Genomic DNA, 22,758 nt, shown 5'->3' with positions numbered 1-22,758 from the left:
CCAGTGCTACATACTAATAACCGGTTCACATCGCAAAGGTGGGTCATACCCGGGAATTGTACATGGGTCATGAGACCCCTTTCAGACTGGCAATATGCCAGGTCGGGTTGCCATCGGAGGCCGATTCGGCAGCTGGGTGCAGAGGTGGCGCTTGGAGAAGAGATCATCTCCACAACACCTCCTCCATAGTGTGAAAGGGTCCCATATCGCATTGACCCAGGTAACCCGTTCACACTGCACCTGACACAGGAATAACCCATGTAAAACTCTTCTTTTTATAAGGTTGAAATGCCAGGTTGCTCAGACTCGGATATTTAAACCTGGCCCTTTCATATCGCACCTCAACTCGGGTCGACCTGGCAAAATAACGGGTTATTTTTGCGATGTGAAATGGGTATTAACATTATTGTTATTTCTGTGACAATAGACTACGTCAGAAATTGAGACAGAAGAACACTAACAAATAACACTGAATGAAAGTGAATCATCTGGGAGAAATCGTGATGTTGCATATATATATATATATATATATATATATATATATATATATATATGTATGTACAGTACCTACAATTGTAACTGACGTTACGCGGGCTGTCTTTGCTGGATGCATTAATCGATCACATGTTAAATTGAAATATCGTTATAGATGAACCCATATATGTGCAGCTACACAGAACCATTAACAAATACTGTAAATGCACGGCTTGCTGTGTGCATGGGAATAACGTCTGTGCCTGCTTTGAGCTGACTAAGCCGCTATACATCTGTAAAACGACGACAAGGTGTGGGTCTTCTCCCTGCACCCTTCCAGCGGCCAGCCCAGCCTGGGGTGAATGGAGTGGGTTAGGGAGGAGGGCTGCGCATGCGCGTTGCACGGCTCGGGCTGTGGAGTGTGAGCCTGGGTTCGCACATTGATGTGTTACCTGCTACCGCTCCCGGGGGTACTAGCACCGGCTTGGGCGGCTCCAGCAGCAGAGACCGGGGAGGAAGACCAATAGAACCATCCTATTGTTGGAAGGACAGCGCTGGGTGCATGAGCGAAGATGGTGATCACAGGGCATGACTAGACCCAATGGCACATTGGAAGATCAGGCTGACTGGTAAGGGTCCTCATGGTGCCACCCGCCTCCACTATTGTTTGTTTTCATTGCAGTGACAATGACATTACACGAGAGACCAGAGCAGGGATGCCGGGTCCCTTCTTATATTGCAGTGTATCAGGACTAATGTTTACCAATTGTACCATTTGCATTTGAGTAATTATGACTTAAGCATTTGTGTTTCTATGGTGCAAGCTGAAAGGAAGCTGTTTAAAGAAAGAAAGAAAAAAAATGCATGTAAAATAATATTTACTATTCAAGTGTGGCATCTGATGCAGGTATTAGTGATCCAACATTGCAACTTTTATTTAAGTCAGCTGCCGGTAGCTAAACTAAGAGCATTTCATTTATATCATCATCATCGTCATAATAATGATAATGTAATTCAATAATATTTTATTCATGTAGCGTGCAAGTGCTTACCCCTAATTTGTTACATTTGTATCTGTCTCATATGCAGTGCAGGAAATGCTTTCACTGTATGTAGTCACATGGCCTTATACTGACCAACTGTCTTTACAGTTACATTTTATTACTTATGTTGTTAAGCTGTTGCTTCAGCTGATATTTATAAAATAATGACAGTGAGTGATAGCTATTCAGTTTCATATGGTATACATGAAAAATGGAAAAAGTGATTGACTGAAAAACGTATTATGGTGGTCATTCCGAGTTGTTCGCTCGCCAGTTTTTAGCAGCCGTGCAAACGCTATGCCGCCTCCCACTGCGAGTGTATTTTAGCTTAGCAGAAGTGCGAACGAAAGGATCGCAGAGCGGCTACAAAATAATTTTGTGCAGTTTCAGAGTAGCTTCAGACCTACTCGGCGCTTGCGATCACTTCAGACTATTCAGTTCCTGTTTTGACGTCACAAACGCCTGCGTTTTCCCTGGCACGCCTGCGTTTTTCCACACACTCCCTGAAAACACCCAGAAACGCCCTCTTCGTGTCAATCACTCTACGGCCAGCAGTGCGACTGAAAGGCTTCGCTACAACCTGTGTGAAACGACATCGTTCGTTGTAATAGTACGTCGCGCGTGCGCATTGCGCCGCATACGTGCCGTTTTTTTGCCTCATCGCTGCACAGCGAACGAATGCAGCTAGCGATCAACTCGGAATGACCCCCTATGTGTATGTAACTAGCAGAAATACCTGTTCTTTGCCGCGCCTGTTCTCCACATATACAGTAAATACCTTTTCTAGAGCGTGTAGAACTGTATTTTAATTCCTTAACCCAGTCGTTCAAACTAAATTTCTGCCTCTTCATAACTTTTCTGTTGTTGTTTATTTTCCTTATCCATTAGCCCTGTAAAGTTTCATTGCTTTTTGCCATGTATATATGACGATAAATCATATATATGCGGGGCTGTTTATGAAAGTTTTATTCTGTTGCTGCAAAAGTCTCCCTGATAAACGCCAGCCCTGTCAAAGAGTGAAAAATAAAGTAGTTTATAATTTTATCACTTTGCTGTTGGTTTCGCACACCGCAAACCTACAGTGCATGTGCAGGCTGCGGAGAGGGATCTGAGGATCCCTCTCTGTCCAAAAAAAAAAAAGAAAAAAAAAAAGGGAAAAGTATGGCCCTTCAAAGGACAAGAAGTCTCCAAAATCTCTTAATTCCCGTTCTCCTATGATTTTAGAAGAGAAGAGCAGTGGCAAACGCAGGATTTCTAGAGGGGGGTTTCCAAATGCAATCCACAATCTCCCACATGGCGGAACATGAAATATAGTATTATTATTTAACACAATATATGGTCTATAGTATAGGCTGCATCAAACATATTTAAATAATATAAATAAGTAATCAGGAAAAGGTTAAACATACTATAAATAAATACATAAACATAATAGAACCAGCACTGCACTTTCTATGCAAACATTCTCCCACCTCATGGTAAGGCTCCTGTCTCTTCTTCCTGGTAGCTGCTCTCTGGTTCAGTGCACTGATTGAGGACTCAGAAACACACACACAACAAACTTGGTAGAAGAAGCTTCTATCACTAGGCATGTGCAGCAGGTCTGCTCTGTCGCTTAAATTGCATGATGTGGCGGTAACTCTAGTAATCGTATTATATACCATTGTTATTTTTGTTATAATTTGCGCAACATGCCAAGAGGAGGGGGGTTTCTGGGCAACCAGAAACCCCCCCTGCGTTTGCCTATGAAGAGAGTTGAGAAACGGCATTGATTACAGACAAATCTTTTCATGACAGAATCTTTTCATGTTCCTCCGACATAAGGTCTGATTCAGTGGTGGAGACAGTAATACAGCTGCTGAGGCTGTGCTAAAATATGCTAATTCCGCAGGAGGTGTCTTTGATCTACGACTGCCTCTGATAGCTCTGTGTGAACATTGGTCATCTGAGCAACCCCACAGGTTACTCAGGGTGGTCATTGTTTTCAGGCAGCCGGGGCCAGTGAAGCGCAGCCACGGGCCCAAACATGCCCAGAAAACAGGGTACTTCTGCCCCCAAACAGCCGCAGCTTGTCAGTCATGCTGTGCCTCTGGTGGTACTGCTACTTATTGCAGACACCGATCTGCATATGCGCAGTACAGATCCTTAAGGTAAACCATCTGGTTTGCGTACATCTCTGATTTAAGCGCATAGTTCAAACACTCTAAATACACTACTTGCTGATAACTGAGGGCATTAGCTTGAAATGGGATAAATCCCATGACGCGCTGCTGTGTGCTTGTACGGAACAATAAGGTGATATATTTTGCCAGACTAAATATAGGATGGCAATATAGGCATTGTTTCCGCTCAAGTTGATGTATGACCCCCATACAGAGCAGTTAGGATAATCTTTTTCCATCACATTTCATGACTTCCCTTCTGATCAGATTTTGATTGTGTATGACAAGCCCACATACATTACAATTTTCAGTCAGTTTGGTTAAATATAGTGTCAAATATGTTATTATGATGTTAGTGTTGGTCATGATATAGGAATTCTAATTATACATTTGTGAATGTTACAAGATTCCTTGTCGTAGTGGGTTCCCTGGTAATTTAGTATGAGTAACATAAGTTAGGTGCTGTGTACTCAAAAGGGGTGGTATTCATGTGACCGGCGGTCGGGAGACCGACGGTCACATGACCTCCTCCGGCATCCCGACATCTCACTATCCCGATGGTCGGCATGTCGACCAACAGGGACTATTTCCACTCGTGGGTGTCCACGACACCCATAGACTGGGAATAGAACCCGTGGCGACCGCAGGTCGCCACCGAGCCCGCAGCGTGGCGAGCGCAGCGAGCCCGCAAGGGTCTTGCTGCACTCGCCCCTCCCCGCCGGGATCCCGGCGTCGGTATGCTGACCAGCGGTCAGGAGACCGCCGGTCAGCCATACTACACCCCTCAAAAGGGTTACAAGTTAAAACTGATCCTTTAGTTACCAACAGTGTGGATGCAAGCAGTAGACCATGGGTCTTCAAACCTGTGGCCCTCCAGCTGCTGTGGAACTACACATCCCAGCATGCTCTACGTCAGTTTAGCATACCTTAGTAGCAAAACTGTGGCAGGGCATGCTGGGATGTGTAGTTTCACAGCAGCTAGCGGGCCACTGGTTGAAGAGCCATGCAGTAGACCAACCAACATGGGAGCAGATGTATTAAACCTGGTGAAGTGATAAAGCAGTGATAAGTGGAAGGTGGTAACGCACCAGCCAATCACCTAACTCTAATTTTTCAAACCCATAATGATTGGCTGGTGCATTATCACCTTCCACTTATCACTTCTTTATCACATGGATTAGATAAATTCCTAACTGAAAGAAATATCCAAGGATATAGCATTTAAGGAAAGTATATTTTAGAAAAAGCATGAATTATAGTTGTTATTTAGACTAAATAAACATAACTTTATTTGGGTCATTATAGTAAACTATAGTTACATTAAGATTAATGTAAGGATTATAATATAGGTTGAAATTGATGGTCTTTTTTCAACCTCATTAACTATGTCACTATGGGGGTAATTCCAAGTTGATCGCAGCAGGATATTTTTTAGCAGTTGGGCAAAACCATGTGCACTGCAGGGGAGGCAGATATAACATGTGCAGAGAGAGTTAGATTTGGGTGGGTTATTTTATTTCTGTGCAGGGTAAATACTGGCTGCTTTATTTTTACACTGCAAATTAGATTGCAGATTGAACACACCACACCCAAATCTAACTCTCTCTGCACATGTTAGATCTGCCCCCCCCTGCAGTGCACATGGTTTTGCCCAACTGCTAACAAAATTCCTGCTGCGATCAACTCAGAATTACCCCCTATGTCACTGCTTAATCACTTCTCCAGGCTTAATACATCTGCCCCATGTAGCTTTAAACACCCCTGCAATGGCCAGAACGGGAGGTCGGAAACTGATGCGCTGCACACGTTCTCTTGTTCCCGATCTCCTGATTCTGTTGAAGACACCGCTCCAATAATCGTTCTGTCAGATCAGAGCGTTTATCGGATCTGCAGAATGTATCTGCTAGTCACAGTGTGTACCCAGCATTGGAGTGCACAGTCATAGGTGCACCATGTTTATATGACTGATTACTGCAAAATGCTGGTAAGCAGCATGTTTAATGTTATGACACCGGCAAGGGTAAAAGTGCTGTAAGTAGCATTGCACTCGGGTCGGGATCCTGGAACCGGCATTGTCATATTGACATACTCAGTGTGGTCACAGTTATGCTGCATTCAGATCGCAAATGCCGGATCCTACCCGGTAAGAGAAACGTGTACTTACCAGGTGGGATCCGGCATTTGCGCTCCGTTGCTGGCTTTCCGTCCCGGCAATATACCGGGTCGGTTGCCATAGCAGCGGAGGGCGCAGCAGCAGCAGGGACGGGGGTGGAGGCGGCGCCGGGAGATGAGCTCATCTCCTGCGCCGCCTCTGCCTATGCTGTGAATGGGAGCCGTGTCGCATCGGAACGGCTCCCATTCACACTGCGCCTGACCCGGTAATCAACCCGGTAATAACCCTTCTTTTTTACCGGGTTGAATTACCGGGTCAGGCGACCCGCTAATTCACCAAAGGACCTTTCACATCGCACACGGACCTGTTTCGACACGGCAATATGCCGTGTCGATACCGGGTTTTTAGTGCGATGTGAAAATAAGAATTTACTTACCGATAATTCTATTTCTCGTAGTCCGTAGTGGATGCTGGGGACTCCGTAAGGACCATGGGGAATAGCGGCTCCGCAGGAGACTGGGCACAAAAGTAAAGCTTTAGAACTACCTGGTGTGCACTGGCTCCTCCCCCTATGACCCTCCTCCAAGCCTCAGTTAGGATACTGTGCCCGGACGAGCGTACACAATAAGGAAGGATTTTGAATCCCGGGTAAGACTCATACCAGCCACACCAATCACACCGTACAACTCGTGATCTAAACCCAGTTATCAGCATGATAACAGAGGAGCCTCTAGAAAAGATGGCTCACTACAGCAATAACCCGATTTTCTCTAACGTCCTAAGTGGATGCTGGAGACTCCGTCAGGACCATGGGGTTTAGCGGCTCCGCAGGAGACAGGGCACAATAATAAAAGCTTTAGGATCAGGTGGTGTGCACTGGCTCCTCCCCCTATGACCCTCCTCCAAGCCTCAGTTAGATTCTTGTGCCCGGCCGAGAAGGGTGCAATCTAGGTGGCTCTCCTGAGCTGCTTAGAATAAAATTTTAAGTTAGGTTTTTTATTTTCAGTGAGTCCTGCTGGCAACAGGCTCACTGCTACGAGGGACTTAGGGGAGAGAAGTAAACTCACCTGCGTGCAGGATGGATTTGCTTCTTAGGCTACTGGACACCATTAGCTCCAGAGGGAGTCGGAACACAGGTCTCACCCTGGGGTTCGTCCCGGAGCCGTGCCGCCGACCCCCCTTGCAGATGCCGAAGTTGAAGAGGTCCAGAGGTCCAGAAACAGGCGGCAGAAGACTTTCAGTCTTCATAAGGTAGCGCACAGCACTGCAGCTGTGCGCCATTGTTGTCAGCACACTTCATACCAGCGGTCACTGAGGGTGCAGGGCGCTGGGGGGGGCGCCCTGGGCAGCAATGTATTATACCTTTTTTATGGCTAAAATACATCACATATAGCCCTTGAGGCTATATGGATGTATTTAACCCCTGCCAGATCTCACAAACTCCGGGAGAAGAGCCCGCCGTTTTAGGGGGCGGGGCCTATTCTCCTCAGCACACGGCGCCATTTTCCTGCTCAGCTCTGCTGTGAGGAAGGCTCCCAGGCTCTCCCCTGCACTGCAGTACAGAAACAGGGTTAAAACAGAGAGGGGGGGCACTTATTTGGCGATATGATTACATATGTGAAAATGCTATAAGGGAAAACACTTGTATAAGGGGTTGCCCCTGTATAATTATAGCGTTTTTGGTGTGTGCTGGCAAACTCTCCCTCTGTCTCCCCAAAGGGCTAGTGGGGTCCTGTCCTCTATCAGAGCATTCCCTGTATGTGTGCTGTGTGTCGGTACGTGTGTGTCGACATGTAGGAGGACGATGTTGGTGAGGAGGCGGAGCAAATTGCCTGTATTGGTGATGTCACTCTCTAGGGAGTCGACACCGGAATGGATGGCTTATTTAGGAATTACGTGATAATGTCAACACGATGCAAGGTCGGTTGACGACATGAGACGGCCGGCAAACAAATTAGTACCTGTCCAGGCGTCTCAGACACCGTCAGGGGCTTGTAAAAACGCCCATTTACCTCAGTTGGTCGACACAGACACAGACACGGACACTGACTTCAGTGTCGACGGTGAAGAAACAAACGTATTTTCCTTTAGGGCCACACGTTACATGTTAAGGGCAATGAAGGAGGTGTTACATATTTCTGATACTACAAGTACCACAAATAAGGGTATTATGTAGGGTGGGAATAATCTACTTGTAGTTTTTCCTGAATCAGATAAATTAAAGTGTGTGATGATACGTGGGTTTCCTCCGATAGAAAATTATTGGAGGTATACCCTTTCCCGCCAGAAGTGAGGGCGAGTTGGGAAACACACCTTAGGGTGGATAAGGCGCTCAAACGCTTATAAAAACAAGTGGCGTTACCGTCTCCAGATACGGCCGCCCTCAAGGAGCCAGCTGATAGGAAGCTGAAAAATATCCTAAAAAGTATATACACACATACTGGTGTTATACTACGACCAGCAATCGCCTCAGCCTGGATGTGCAGCGCTGGGGGGGCTTGGTCGGATTTCCTGACTGAAAATATTGATACCCTTGACAGGAACAATATTTTATTGACTATAGAGCATTTTAAGGATGCATTTCTATATATGCGAGATGCGCAGAGGGATATTTGCATTCTGGCATCAAGAGTAGATGTGATGTCCATATCTGCCAGACGATGTTTATGGACACGACAGTGGTCAGGTGATGCAGATTCCAGACGGCACATGGAAGTATTGCCGTATAAAGGGGCGGTCCATCGGACCTGGTGGCCATGGCAACAGCTGGAAAATCCACTTTTGTTACCCCAAGTCACATCTCAGCAGAAAAGGACACAGTCTTTTCAGTCTCAGTCCTTTCGTACCCATAAAGGCAGGCGGGCAAAAGGCCAGTCATATCTGCCCAGGGTTAGAGGAAAGGGAAGAAGACTGCAGCAGGCAGCCCATTCCCAGGAACAGAAGTCCTCCACAGCTTCTGCCAAGTCTGCAGCATGACGCTGGGGCCATACAAGCGGACTCAGGTGCGGTGGGGGGTCATCTCAAGAGTTTCAGCACGCAGTGGGCTCACTCGCAAGTGGACTCCTGGATCCTACACGTAGTATCCCAGGTGTACATTGGAAATTCGAGACGTCTTCCCCTCACAAGTTCCTGAAGTCTGCTTTACCAACGTCTCCCTCCGACAGGGAGGCAGTATTGGGAAAAAATTCACAGGCTGTATTCCCAGCAGGTGATAATCAAAGTACCCCTCCTACAACAAGGGAAGGGGTATTATTCCACACTATATTGTGGTACTGAAGCCAAACGGCTCGGTGAGATCTAAAAGATTTGAACAATTACATACAAGGGTTCAAATCAAGATGGAGTCACTCAGAGCAGTGATAGCGAACCAGGACGATATGGTGTCACTGGATATCAGGGACGCTTACCTACATGTCCAAATTTTGCCCTTCTCACCAAGGGTATCTCAGGTTCGTGGTACAGAACTGTCACTATCAGTTCAGACGCTGCCGTTTGGATTGTCCACGGCACCCCGGGTCTTTACCATGGTAATGGCCGAAATGATGATTCTTCCTAAAAGAAATATGGACGCTTTCCTGATAAGGGCAAGGTCCAGAGAACAGTTGGCGGTCGGAGTAGCACTATCTCAAGTAGTTCTACGACAGCACGAGTGGTTTCTAAATATTCCAAAATCGCAGCTTTTCCGACGACACGTCTAATGTTCCTAGGAATGATTCTGGACACAGTCCAGAAAAGGATGTTTTCTCCCGGAGAAGAAGGCCAGGGAGTTATCCGAGCTAGTCAGGAACCTCCTAAAACCAGGAAAAGTATCAGTGCATCATTGCACAAGGGTCCTGTGAAAAATGGTGGTTTCTTACAAAGCGATCCCATTCGGTAGATTTCACGCAAGAACCTTTCAGTGGAATCTGCTGGGAAAATGGTCCGGATCGCATCTTCAGATGCATCAGCGGATAACCCTGTCTCCAAGGACAAGGGTGTTTTCTTCTGCGGTGGCTGCAGAGTGCTCATCTATGAAAGGGCCGCAGATTCGACATTCAGGACTGGGTCCTGGTGACCACGGATGCCAGCCTGAGTGGCTGGGGAGCAGTCACACAAGGAAAAAATTTCCAGGGAGTGTGATCAAGTCTGGAGACTTCTCTCCACATAAATATACTGGAGCTAAGGGCAATTTACAAGGCTCTAAGCTTAGCAAGACCTCTGCTTCAAGGTCAGCCGGTATTGATCCAGTGGGACAACATCACGGCAGTCGCCCACGTAAACAGACAGGGCGGCACATGAAGCAGGAGGGAAATGGCAGAAACTGCAAGGATTCTTCGCTGGGCGAAAAATCATGTGATAACACTCTCAGCAGTGTTAATTCCGGGAGTGGAAAACTGGGAAGCAGACTTCCTCAGCAGGCATAACCTCCACCCGGGAGAGTGGGGACTTCAGCGGGAAGTCTTCCACATGATTGTAAACCGTTGGGAAAAACCAAAGGTGGACATGATGGCGTCCCGCCTGAACAAAAAACTAGACAGATATTGCGCCAGGTCAAGGGACCCTCAGGCAATAGCGGTGGACGCTCTGGTAACACTGTGGGTGTACCAGTCAGGGTATGTGTTCCCTCCTATGCATCTCATACCAAAAGTACTGAGAATCATAAGAAGGAGATGAGTAAGAACGATACTCGTGGTTCCGGATGGGTCAAGAAGGACTTGGTACCCGGAACTTCAAGAGATGCTCACGGAAGAACCGGGCCTCTACCTTTAAGAGAGGACCTGCTCCAGCAGGGGCCTTGTCTGTTCCAAGACTTACCGCGGCTGCGTTTGACGGCATGGCAGTTGAACGCCGGATCCTGAAAGGGCATTCCAGATGAAGTCATCCCTACCCTGGTCGAAGCCAGGAAGGATGTAATCGCAAAACATTTTCACCGCATTGGGCGAAAATAGGTTGCGTGGTGTGAGGCCAAGAAGGTCCCTACAGAGGAATTCCAACTGGGTCGTTTCCTACATTTCCTGAAAACAGGACTGTCTATGGGCCTAAAATTAGGGTCCATTAAGGTTCAAATTTCGACCCTGTCAAATTTCTTCCAGAAAGAACTGGCTTCAGTGCCTGAAGTTCAGACGTTTGTAAAAGGGGTACTGCATATACAGCCTCCTTTTGTGCCCCCAGTGGCACCTTGGGATCTCAATGTTGTTTTGAGTTTCCTAAAGTCACATTGGTTGGATCCACTCACCACTGTGGAATTAAAATATTTCACATGGAAGGTGAAGATTCTATTAGCCCTGGCTTCAGCCAGGCGTGTGTCAGAATGGGCGGCTTTATCATATAAAAGCCCTTACTTAATTTTATTCTGACAGGGCAGAATTGAGGACTTGTCCTCAATTTCTCCTTAAGGTGTTTTCTGTTTTTCACATGAACCAACCTATTGTGGTACCTGCGGCTACTAGGGACTTGGAGGACTCCAAGTTACTTGACGTTGTCAGGGCCCTGAAAATATATGTTTCCAGGACGACTGGAGTCAGAAAATCTGACTCGCTGTTTAGCCTGTATGCACCCAACAAGATGGGTGTTCCTGCTTCTAAGCAGACGATTGCTCGCTGGATTTGTAGTACAATTCAGCTTGCACATTCTGTGGCAGGCTTGCCACAGCCAAAATCAGTAAAAGCCCATTCCACAAGGAAGTGGGCTCATCTTGGGCGGCTGCCCGAGGGGTCTCGGCTTTACAACTTTGCCGAGCTGCTACTTGGTCAGGGGCACACCCTGACTGAGGAGGACCTGGAGTTCTCTCATTCGGTGCTGCAGAGTCATCCGCACTCTCCCGCCCGTTTGGGAGCTTTGGTATAATCCCCATGGTCCTGACGGAGTCCCCAGCATCCACTTAGGACGTTAGAGAAAATAAGAATTTACTTACCGATAATTCTATTTCTCGTAGTCCGTAGTGGATGCTGGGCGCCCATCCCAAGTGCGGATTGTCTGCAATACTTGTACATAGTTATTGTTACAAAAATCGGGTTATTCTTGTTGTGAGCCATCTTTTCAGAGGCTCCTTCGTTGTTATCATACTGTTAACTGGGTTCAGATCACAGGTTGTACGGTGTGATTGGTGTGGCTGGTATGAGTCTTACCCGGGATTCAATATCCTTCCTTATTATGCACGCTCGTCCGGGCACAGTATCCTAACTGAGGCTTGGAGGAGGGTCATAGGGGGAGGAGCCAGTGCACACCACTTGATCCTAAAGCTTTTATTATTGTGCCCTGTCTCCTGCGGAGCCGCTAAACCCCATGGTCCTGACGGAGTCCCCAGCATCCACTACGGACTACGAGAAATAGAATTATCGGTAAGTAAATTCTTATTTTTTGGTAACAATAACTATGTACCAGTATTGCAGACAATCCGCACTTGGGATGGGCGCCCAGCATCCACTACGGACTACGAGAAATAGAATTATCGGTAAGTAAATTCTTATTTTCTCTAACGTCCTAAGTGGATGCTGGGGACTCCGTAAGGACCATGGGGATTATACCAAAGCTCCCAAACGGGCGGGAGAGTGCGGATGACTCTGCAGCACCAAATGAGAGAACTCCAGGTCCTCCTCAGCCAGGGTATCAATTTTGTAGAATTTTACAAACGTATTTGCTCCTGACCAAGTAGCTGCTCGGCAAAGTTGTAAAGCCGAGACCCCTCGGGCAGCCGCCCAAGATGAGCCCATCTTCCTTGTGGAGTGGGCATTTACAGATTTTTGGCTGTGGCAGGCCTGCCACAGAATGTGCAAGCTGAATTGTACTACAAATCCAACGAGCAATAGTCTGCTTAGAAGCAGGAGCACCCAGCTTGTTGGGTGCATACAGGATAAACAGCGAGTCAGTTTTCCTGACTCCAGCCGTCCTGGAAACATATATTTTCAGGGCCCTGACAACGTCTAGCAACTTGGAGTCCTCCAAGTCCCTTGTAGCCGCAGGCACCACAATAGGTTGGTTCAGGTGAAACGCTGAAACCACCTTAGGGAGAAACTGAGGACGAGTCCTCAATTCCGCCCTGTCCGAATGGAAAATCAGATAAGGGCTTTTACAGGATAAAGCCGCCAATTCTGACACGCGCCTGGCCCAGGCCAGGGCCAACAGCATGACCACTTTCCATGTGAGATATTTTAACTCCACAGATTTAAGTGGTTCAAACCAATGTGACTTTTGGAACCCAAAAACTACATTGAGATCCCAAGGTGCCCCTGGAGGCACAAAAGGAGGCTGTATATGCAGTACCCCTTTTACAACGTCTGAACTTCAGGGACTGAAGCTAGTTCTTTTTGGAAGAAAATTGACAGGGCCGAAATTTGAACCTTAATGGACCCCAATTTCAGGCCCATAGACACTCCTGTTTGCAGGAAATGTAGGAATCGACCCAGTTGAATTTCCTCCGTCGGGCCTTACTGGCCTCGCACCACGCAACATATTTTCGCCAAATGCGGTGATAATGTTTTGCGGTTACATCCTTCCTGGCTTTGATCAGGATAGGGATGACTTCATCCGGAATGCCTTTTTTCCTTCAGCATCCGGCGTTCAACCGCCATGCCGTCAAACGCAGCCGCGGTAAGTCTTGGAACAGACAGGGTCCTTGCTGGAGCAGGTCCCTTCTTAGAGGTAGAGGCCACGGATCCTCCGTGAGCATCTCTTGAAGTTACGGTTACCAAGTCCTTCTTGGCCAATCCGGAGCCACGAATATAGTGCTTACTCCTCTCCATCTTATCAATCTCAGTACCTTGGGTATGAGAGGCAGATGAGGGAACACATACACTGACTGGTACACCCACGGTGTTACCAGAGCGTCTACAGCTATTGCCTGAGGGTCCCTTGACCTGGCGCAATACCTGTCGAGTTTTTCCCAACGGTTTATAATCATGTGGAAGACTTCTGGGTGAAGTCCCCACTCTCCCGGGTGGAGGTCGTGTCTGCTGAGGAAGTCTGCTTCCCAGTTGTCCACTCCCGGAATTGCTGACAGTGCTATCACATGATTTCCCGCCCAGCGAAGAATCCTTGCAGCTTCTGCCATTGCCCTCCTGCTTCTTGTGCCACCCTGTCTGTTTACGTGGGTGACTGCCGTGATGTTGTCCGACTGGATCAACACTGGCTGACCTTGAAGCAGAGGTCTTGCTAAGCTTAGAGCATTGTAAATGGCCCTTAGCTTCAGGATTTATGTGAAGTGATGTCTCCAGGCTTGACCATAAGCCCTGGAAATTCCTTCCCTGTGTGACTGCTCCCCAGCCTCGCAGGCTGGCATCCGTGGTCACCAGGACCCAGTCCTGAATGCAGAATCTGCGGCCCTCTAGAAGATGAGCACTCTGCAACCAACACAGGAGGGACACCCTTGTTCTTGGTGACAGGGTTATCTGCTGATGCATCTGAAGATGCGACCCGGACCATTTGTCCAGCAGGTCCCACTGGAAAGTTCTTGCGTGGAATCTGCCGAATGGGATTGCTTCGTAGGAAGCCACCATTTTACCCAGAACCCTTGTGCATTGATGCACTGAGACTTGGCTCGGTTTTAGGAGGTTCCTGACTAGCTCGGATAACTCCCTGGCTTTCTCCTCTGGGAGAAACACCTTTTTCTGGACTGTGTCCAGGATCATCCCTAGGAAACGAAGACGAGTCGTCGGAACCAGCTGCGATTTTGGAATATTGAGAATCCAATCGTGCTGCCGCAACACTACTTGAGATAGTGCTACACCGACCTCCAACTGTTCCCTGGATCTTACCCTTATCAGGGAATCGTCCAAGTAAGGGATAACTAAAATTCCCTTCCTTCGAAGGAATATCATCATTTCGGCCATTACCTTGGTAAAGACCCGGGGTGCCGTGGACCATCCATACGGCAGCGTCTGAACTGATAGTGACAGTTCTGTACCATAAACCTGAGGTACCCTTGGTGAGAAGGGTAAATTTGGACATGAAGGTAAGCATCCTTGATGTCCCGAGACATCATGTAGTCCCCTTCTTCCAGGTTCGCAATCACTGCTCTGAGTGACTCAATCTTGAATTTGAACCTCTGTATGTAAGTGTTCAAAGATTTTAGATTTAGAATCGGTCTCACCGAGCCGTCCGGCTTCGGTACCACAACAGTGTGGAATAATACCCCGTTCCCTGTTGCAGGAGGGGTACCATGATTATCACCTGCTGGGAATACAGCTTGTGAATGGCTTCCAAAACTGTCTCCCTGTTAGAAGGAGACATCGGTAAAGCCGACTTTAGGAAACGGCGAGGGGGAGACGTCTCGAATTCCAATTTGTACCCCTGAGATATCACCTGAAGGATCCAGGGGTCTACTTGCGAGTGAGCCCACTGCGCGCTGAAATTCATTGAGACGGGCCCCCCACCGTGCCTGATTCTGCTTGTAAAGCCCCAGCGTCATACTGAGGGCTTGGCAGAGGCGGGAGAGGGTTTCTGTTCCTGGGAACTGGCTGATTTCTGCAGCCTTTTTCATCTCCCTCTGTCACGGGGCAGAAATGAGGAACCTTTTGCCCGCTTGTCCACGAAAAGACTGCGCCTGATAATACGGCGTCTTCTCATGTTGAGAGGCGACCTGGGGTACAAACGTGGATTTCCCAGCTGTTGCCGTGGCCACCAGGTCTGAAAGACCGACCCCAAATAACTCCTCCCCTTAATAAGGCAATACTTCCAAATGCCGTTTGAAATCCGCATCACCTGACCACTGTCGTGTCCATAACCCTCTACTGGTAGAAATGGACAACGCACTTAGACTTGATGCCAGTCGGCAAATATTCCGCTGTGCATCACGCATATATAGAAATGCATCTTTTAAATGCTCTATAGGCAAAAATATACTTTCAGTCAGGGAATCCGACCACGCCAACCCAGCACTGCACATCCAGGCTGAGGCGATTGCTGGTCGCAGTATAACACCAGTATGTGTGTAAATACATTTTAGGATACCCTCCTGCTTTCTATCAGCAGGATCCTTAAGGGCGGCCATCTCAGGAGAGGGTAGAGCCCTTACAAGCGTGTGAGCGCTTTATCCACCCTAGGGGGTGTTTCCCAACGCACCCTAACCTCTGGCGGGAAAGGATATAATGCCAATAACATTTTAGAAATTATCAGTTGTTATCGGGGGAAACCCACGCATCATCACACACCTCATTTAATTTCTCAGATTCAGGAAAACTACAGGTAGTTTTTCCTCATCGAACATAATACCCCTTTTTGGTGGTACTCGTATTATCAGAAATGTGTAAAACATTTTTCATTGCCTCCATCATGTAACGTGTGGCCCTACTGGAAGTCACATTTGTCTCTTCACCGTCGACACTGGAGTCAGTATCCGTGTCGGCGTCTATATCTGCCATCTGAGGTAACGGGCGCTTTAGAGCCCCTGACGGCCTATGAGACGTCTGGACAGGCACAAGCTGAGTACCCGGCTGTCTCATGTCAACCACTGTCTTTTATACAGAGCTGACACTGTCACGTAATTCCTTCCAACAGTTCATCCACTCAGGTGTCAACCCCCTAGGGGGTGACATCACTATTACAGGCAATCTGCTCCGTCTCCACATAATTTTCTCCTCATACATGTCGACACAAACGTACCGACATACAGCACACACACAGGGAATGCTCTGATAGAGGACAGGACCCCACTAGCCCTTTGGGGAGACAGAGGGAGAGTTTGCCAGCACACACCAGAGCGCTATATATATATACAGGGATAACCTTATATAAGTGTTTTTCCCCTTATAGCTGCTGTATCTTTAATACTGCGCGTAATTAGTGCCCCCCCTCTCTTTTTTAACCCTTTCTGTAGTGTAGTGACTGCAGGGGAGAGCCAGGGAGCTTCCCTCCAACGGAGCTGTGAGGGAAAATGGCGCCAGTGTGCTGAGGAGATAGGCTCCGCCCCCTTATCGGCGGCCTTATCTCCCGTTTTTCTATGTATTCTGGCAGGGGTTAAATGCATCCATATAGCCCAGGAGCTATATGTGATGCATTTTTTGCCATCCAAGGTGTTTTTATTGCGTCTCAGGGCGCCCCCCCCAGCGCCCTGCACCCTCAGTGACCGGAGTGTGAAGTGTGCTGAGAGCAATGGCGCACAGCTGCAGTGCTGTGCGCTACCTTGTTGAAGACAGGACGTCTTCTGCCGCCGATTTTCCGGACCTCTTCTGTCTTCTGGCTCTGTAAGGGGGCCGGCGGCGCGGCTCTGGGACCCATCCATGGCTGGGCCTGTGATCGTCCCTCTGGAGCTAATGTCCAGTAGCCTAAGAAGCCCAATCCACTCTGCACGCAGGTGAGTTCGCTTCTTCTCCCCTTAGTCCCTCGGTGCAGTGAACCTGTTGCCAGCAGGTCTCACTGAAAATAAAAAACCTAAAACTAAACTTTTCACTAAGCAGCTCAGGAGAGCCACCTAGTGTGCACCCTTCTCGTTCGGGCACAGAAATCTAACTGAGGCTTGGAGGAGGGTTATAGGGGGAGGAGCCAGTGCACACCAGGTAGTTCTAAAGCTTTACTTTTGTGCCCAGTCTCCTGCGGAGCCGCTATTCCCCATGGTCCTTACGGAGTCCCCAGCATCCACTTAGGACGTTAGAGAAAGGGGTATAAGTGTAGGCCTCCTGACCACATCCCTTGCAAATAATAGATACAGTATTCTAGCAAACAGAGGGGTGTAGTATGTTATGCCGGCGCTTGGGATCCCGGCGCTCAGCATACCGGTGCCGGGATCCCGACTGCCGGCGTGCAGGCAGCGGGGTCAGTGCAAAAGAGCCCTCGCTGCGCTCGACACGCTGAGGGCACGGGGGCGCGCTGTGCGCGCCACACTATTTATTCTCCCTCCAGGGGTGTTGTGGACACCCCAAGAGGGAGAATAGTTGTCGGTATGCCGGCTGTCGGGATTCCGGCGTCTGTATGGTGAGCGCCGGGATTCCGACAGCCGGCATATCAAATGCCTGCCCAAACAGAGGGGTCTATTCATAAAGCAGTGAAAAGTGTGGAGAAGTGAGCCAGTGGAGAAGTTGCCCATGGCAACCAGTCAGCATTGAAGTAACATTTATAATTTGCATACTATAAAATTATACAGAGCAGCTGATTGGTTGCCATGGGCAACTTCTCCACTGGCTCGCTTCTCCACTCTATTCACTGCTTCATGAATAGACCCCATTATCTATTTACCATGTTCTGGCAGAGCCTACAAACTAAATGTGTGTGGTATAGGAGAGCAACTGTCTAGATAGTCAATAGGTCAACACCATATGGTCGACACACATTAGGTCAACAGATAACGGTCAAAAGGTACAAAAGATTGACAGGGTCAGAAGGTCAATATGACAATTTTCATGGTTGAAACATCTTGTGTATTCCATGTTATGTTACCACCATCAGTATAAACGTAGAACCTCGCGGCCTCACTGTGCTCGCCACGCTTTGCACGAGGTGGCTTGCTCCGCCACTGCTGCGCTCGCCACAGGTATCTATTCCCATTAGATTTCCACATGGATAGTCAATCATGCAAAAAAAAAATGTACAAACCCCCCAAAACATGTGTTGACTTTTGACATGTCGACCTTTTGATCCTTTCCACCTTAAGCACCATCGATATTTCATCTGTCGGCCTTTTGTTCTTGTCGACCCAATGCATGTCGACAAAATTACTGTCTGACTAGACAGTGTAAATCTATCATTCAGATACCCACTTAACCCATGCACGTATTTCAAAACACGAAATCCGGTCTACAGTGGATTCTGGACACCTGTAATAACCTCCGTGCTCTTTTGCGTTTCAGCAAATATGGGGCCTATTTACTAACCCTTCAATGGAGATAAAGTGAACGGAGATAAATTACCAGCCAATCAGCACCTGTCATTTTCCAAACCCAGTCTGTGACATGACAGTTAAGGGCTGATTGGCTGGTACTTTATCTCCATCCAAGGCTTAGTAAATAGAGCCCTTTGTTTCTAGTGTATAATAACTATGCTCTTAATGTTTTGCATCACCCTTCTATTCCCATGGTTTTTCTGTCAGTGAAAACCTAGAAACCCCCTGCAATCTTTTTGTGCTACCGTCCACATCGGAGGAGTTTTAAACTGGACAATAATGGTTAAAATAGTATTGGATTTTGACAGGAGAAGGTATAAAGCATTGAGATATTATAACTAATTAAACCAGAATGATGAGAAACAAGTTTACAAGTCTTTTAATATTGCTTCTCATTCTGTTTTAATCAGTTTAAATATGTTAGGGCTGCAGTACCTTTTCCTGTCTGTGTTGGTGGAGAAGCAGATTGTGGGGGTGATTCAGATCTAATCGCTGGGCTACTAACTTTGCTGTCCTGCGTTCAGATAGTCGCTGCTCCCAGGGGGAGTGTAAATTTGCCGTGCAAGTGTACTATGCCATGTGTACGCCGAGCTGCAAAAATCCACTGTGCGCAGTCCAGGACTTAAGGCCCGTACACACTGGTCGATATATCGGCCGTTCTCTTGAACGGCCGATATATCGCGGGTCCGTCGGCCAGTGTGTACGGCCGATACGTCTGTGAACTCCGTCGTTCACAGACGTATAGCGTCGGCTGCGCAGCACAGCCGACGGCCAATATATCTACCGATATATTGGCGCGTCACTGTGTGTGTACGGGGCGGTCGGCCGACCACCCTTACACATGCTGCGGCGGCCGGCGGTGATTGACAGCTGAACTGGGCGGGCGTGTGTACACACCCGCCCAGTTCATGACGTCAGTCCCCGACGGATCGGCCAGTGTGTATGCACAGCACACTGCCCGATCCGTCCATAGATATATCTGCAGATCAATTGATCGGCAGATATATCTATTAGTGTGTACCCACCTTTACATCTACAGTGCTATCAGAAGAGGCTGATCGGGGCCGGAGCTGATGTCAGACACCCTCCCTGAAAACGCTTGGGCACGCCTGCGTTTTTCCGGACACTCCCAGTAAACGCTCAGTTACCACCCACAATCGGCCTCTTACTGTCAATCACCTTGTGAACGCCTGTGCGATCGGAATTTTCACACTATCCTGTTGCTGCGTATGCGCAGTTATGACCCGAATACCCGCTGTGTGAAAACGCACAGCAGCAATCAGGTCTGAATCACCCCCTATACTTTCTGTTGCAGCAGCTGTGCTACTGTGTGATTATTTAAGCACCAGTTATTTAGCACTTATCTTGGTATAAGTTTAGTATTGTATGTGTAGGTTTTTTTTGTTGGTGGTGTTGGTGGTGCAAATCAAATAGGCAATATTTAAAGATTATTCTCGTGCCTTCTCTACCGTAACTTCTAGGGGACGCCCACATTTTTGAGGTGTCAGATGAACTCCTATAAGAGTAATAACCCTTTGATATTGGGTAGACCTGGGTTATTGCCGGGTCTACCCAGGTCGCAACTTGGTGTAAAAGGTTCCTTGAAAAATAAAACAGGTCGAGTGACCAAGGGATGTAATACCCCTTTCACACTGCCAATGCCGGATCCCACCCTGGAATTGGAAACCGGTCCTTCCCGGGTGGGATCCGGCAATGGCCGCTGCTGCAGGGTTGCCCGACCCGGCAATATGCCGGGCGGGTTGCCATAGCACATCTCCGTGCCGCCTCTCCCTGCTGTAGAAAACGGGTCCCGGGACACATCAACCCAGGAGCCCGTTTACGCAGCCACTGACCCGATATTCAACCCGAGTACAACACTGCTTTATTCCCGGGTTGAATTGCCAGGTCAGGCGACCCGGTATTTTGGCTATGCCCCTTTCACACCGCACGCTGACCCGTGTTTATTTGTGCGGTGTGAAAGGGTTATAAATCAGGTTGACCCGGGTTATCTGACCCAGGTTATGCTTAAAAGCTGATTGTCACTGCTGTGGTTGTTTGTGAACCCGGACTAGTACTGGACAATGGGTTTGGTCTTGAGCGCTGTGGACAGAATTGGGCTGGCTTGATTAATGATCTGCTTATGCAGACGTGGCAGTTAGGCAGAAGGCTCTATGTGAAAAGGTGACAAGCTATGGGTACTGGAACAATGGTGGTGAGAGCCACCAGTGCAATGAGTAGCAGGGTTGTCACCAAACTGAAAGTCACGTGACGACTAGGGAGTGACGGAATGCTGGGAGGGTCCATCAATGCAGGAATTAAATGCTGGGCGGAACCAGCACGGCTGGATTTTCGGATGCTGGACATCAGCAATACAGGCAGTTCACAGAAGGCTGGACGGAACCAGCACAGTAGTTGCAGAGGAAGCCGAGGATATCAGCAATACAGGCAGTTCACAAAACGCTGGACGGAGCCAGCACAGTAGTTGCAGAGGAAGCTGAGGATATCAGCAATACAGGAAGTTCACAGAAGGCTGGACGGAACCAGCACAGTAGTTGCAGAGGAAACTGAGGATATTCAGCAATACAGGCAGTTCACAGAAGGCTGGACGGAACCAGCACAGTAGTTGCAGAGGAAACTGAGGATATTCAGCAATACAGGCAGTTCACAGAAGGCTGGACGGAACCAGCACAATAGTTGCAGAGGAAGGTGAGGATATCAGCAATACAGGCAGTTCACAGAAGGCTGGACGGAACCAGCACAATAGTTGCAGAGGAAGGTGAGGATATCAGCAATACAGGCAGTTCACAAAAGGCTGGACGGAACCAGCACAATAGTTGCAGAGGAAGGTGAGGATATCAGCAATACAGGCAGTTCACAAAAGGCTGGACGGAATCAGTGCAGTAGTTGCAGAGGAAGCGGAGGATATCAGCAATGCAGGTTTTCCAGATGCTGGCAATACTATGGCAGCGCAGTGGGATTCCGAATGTTGGGGAATGCAGTGCCAGCACTGTTGGTTTCCCAGGTGCTGAGATGTGGTAATTCTGCACAGTATGTTAGTTAATGCTGCAGGGTGGTAAGACAGCAGTGGCAGGTTTTCCGGATACTGAAGTGTGCTAACTTTAAACAGCAGGTTTACTGGATGCTGGTAGGAACAAGTAGAGTCTCTAATGCCGCTAAGGGATGCAGGACAGTCCCTCTGGATCACTGGAGGACTTCCAGTGAATCTCGAGATACTGAGATGAAGTAGCAGCTATGGCCCTTTAAATCATCCACAGAGTCAGGGAGTGCTTGAAATGACAACTGTACTGAGTCTATACCAGCAGGAGATTCTGGAGCTCACTCCAGGCTGAGAGACACCAAAGCACTGACAGGGACTTGGAATTTATACCCAGTGCTTACAGCTGAGTGGCTGAGCGGCTCACATGATGCGGAAGTGAATCCGGATTGGGTCCAGGAAGGTCAGCGGACTGGAAATTGTCATGGCGCTGTCCATGGAACTGAGCTGCGGGAACCTTGGCATGCTGCGGCCATGGATGGCCACTAAACAGAGAGACTCTGGTACAGAGTCCTGAGTACCGCGGCGGGCGGCGGAGGACATCAGGGGAGCGCGCAACATAGAATTTTAATTACCTACCGGTAAATCCTTTTCTCTGACGTCCTAGTGGATGCTGGGGACTCCGAAAGGACCATGGGGAATAGCGGCTCCGCAGGAGACTGGGCACAAAAGTAAAAGCTTTAAGACTACCTGGTGTGCACTGGCTCCTCCCCCTATGACCCTCCTCCAAGCCTCAGTTAGATTTTTGTGCCCGAACGAGAAGGGTGCAGTCTAGGTGGCTCTCCTGAGCTGCTTAGAAAAAAGTTTTAGGTTTTTTATTTTCAGTGAGACCTGCTGGCAACAGGCTCACTGCATCGAGGGACTAAGGGGAGAAGAAGCGAACTCACCTGCGTGCAGAGTGGATTGGGCTTCTTAGGCTACTGGACATTAGCTCCAGAGGGACGATCACAGGCCCAGCCATGGATGGGTCCCAGAGCCGCGCCGCCGTCCCCCTTACAGAGCCAGAAGAGCAGAAGAGGTCCGGAAAAATCGGCGGCAGAAGACGTCCTGTCTTCAATAAGGTAGCGCACAGCACCGCAGCTGTGCGCCATTGCTCTCAGCACACTTCACACTCCGGTCAC

At 48.4% G+C, this 22,758-nt stretch overlaps 1 protein-coding gene across 3 annotated transcripts in view; it reads left to right on the top strand.

The window, feature by feature from the left end:
• The first annotated feature begins 846 nt into the window (after positions 1-846).
• The window catches only part of ARMH4 (armadillo like helical domain containing 4), a 420,528-nt gene continuing 398,616 nt past the window's right edge, over positions 847-22,758 (top strand). For 2 of the 3 annotated variants that reach the window (XM_063947992.1, XM_063947991.1), the window contains exon 1: positions 847-1,103. The gene's annotated coding sequence lies outside the window, so the exon portion shown is untranslated. The remainder of the gene's footprint in view (positions 1,104-22,758) is intronic. The other variant, XM_063947990.1, reaches the window with a different exon arrangement.

The sequence above is a fragment of the Pseudophryne corroboree genome, chromosome 12, assembly GCF_028390025.1.
Source record: "Pseudophryne corroboree isolate aPseCor3 chromosome 12, aPseCor3.hap2, whole genome shotgun sequence".
NCBI lineage: Eukaryota > Metazoa > Chordata > Amphibia > Anura > Myobatrachidae > Pseudophryne > Pseudophryne corroboree.
This window is presented reverse-complemented; position numbering and strand designations above follow the sequence as displayed.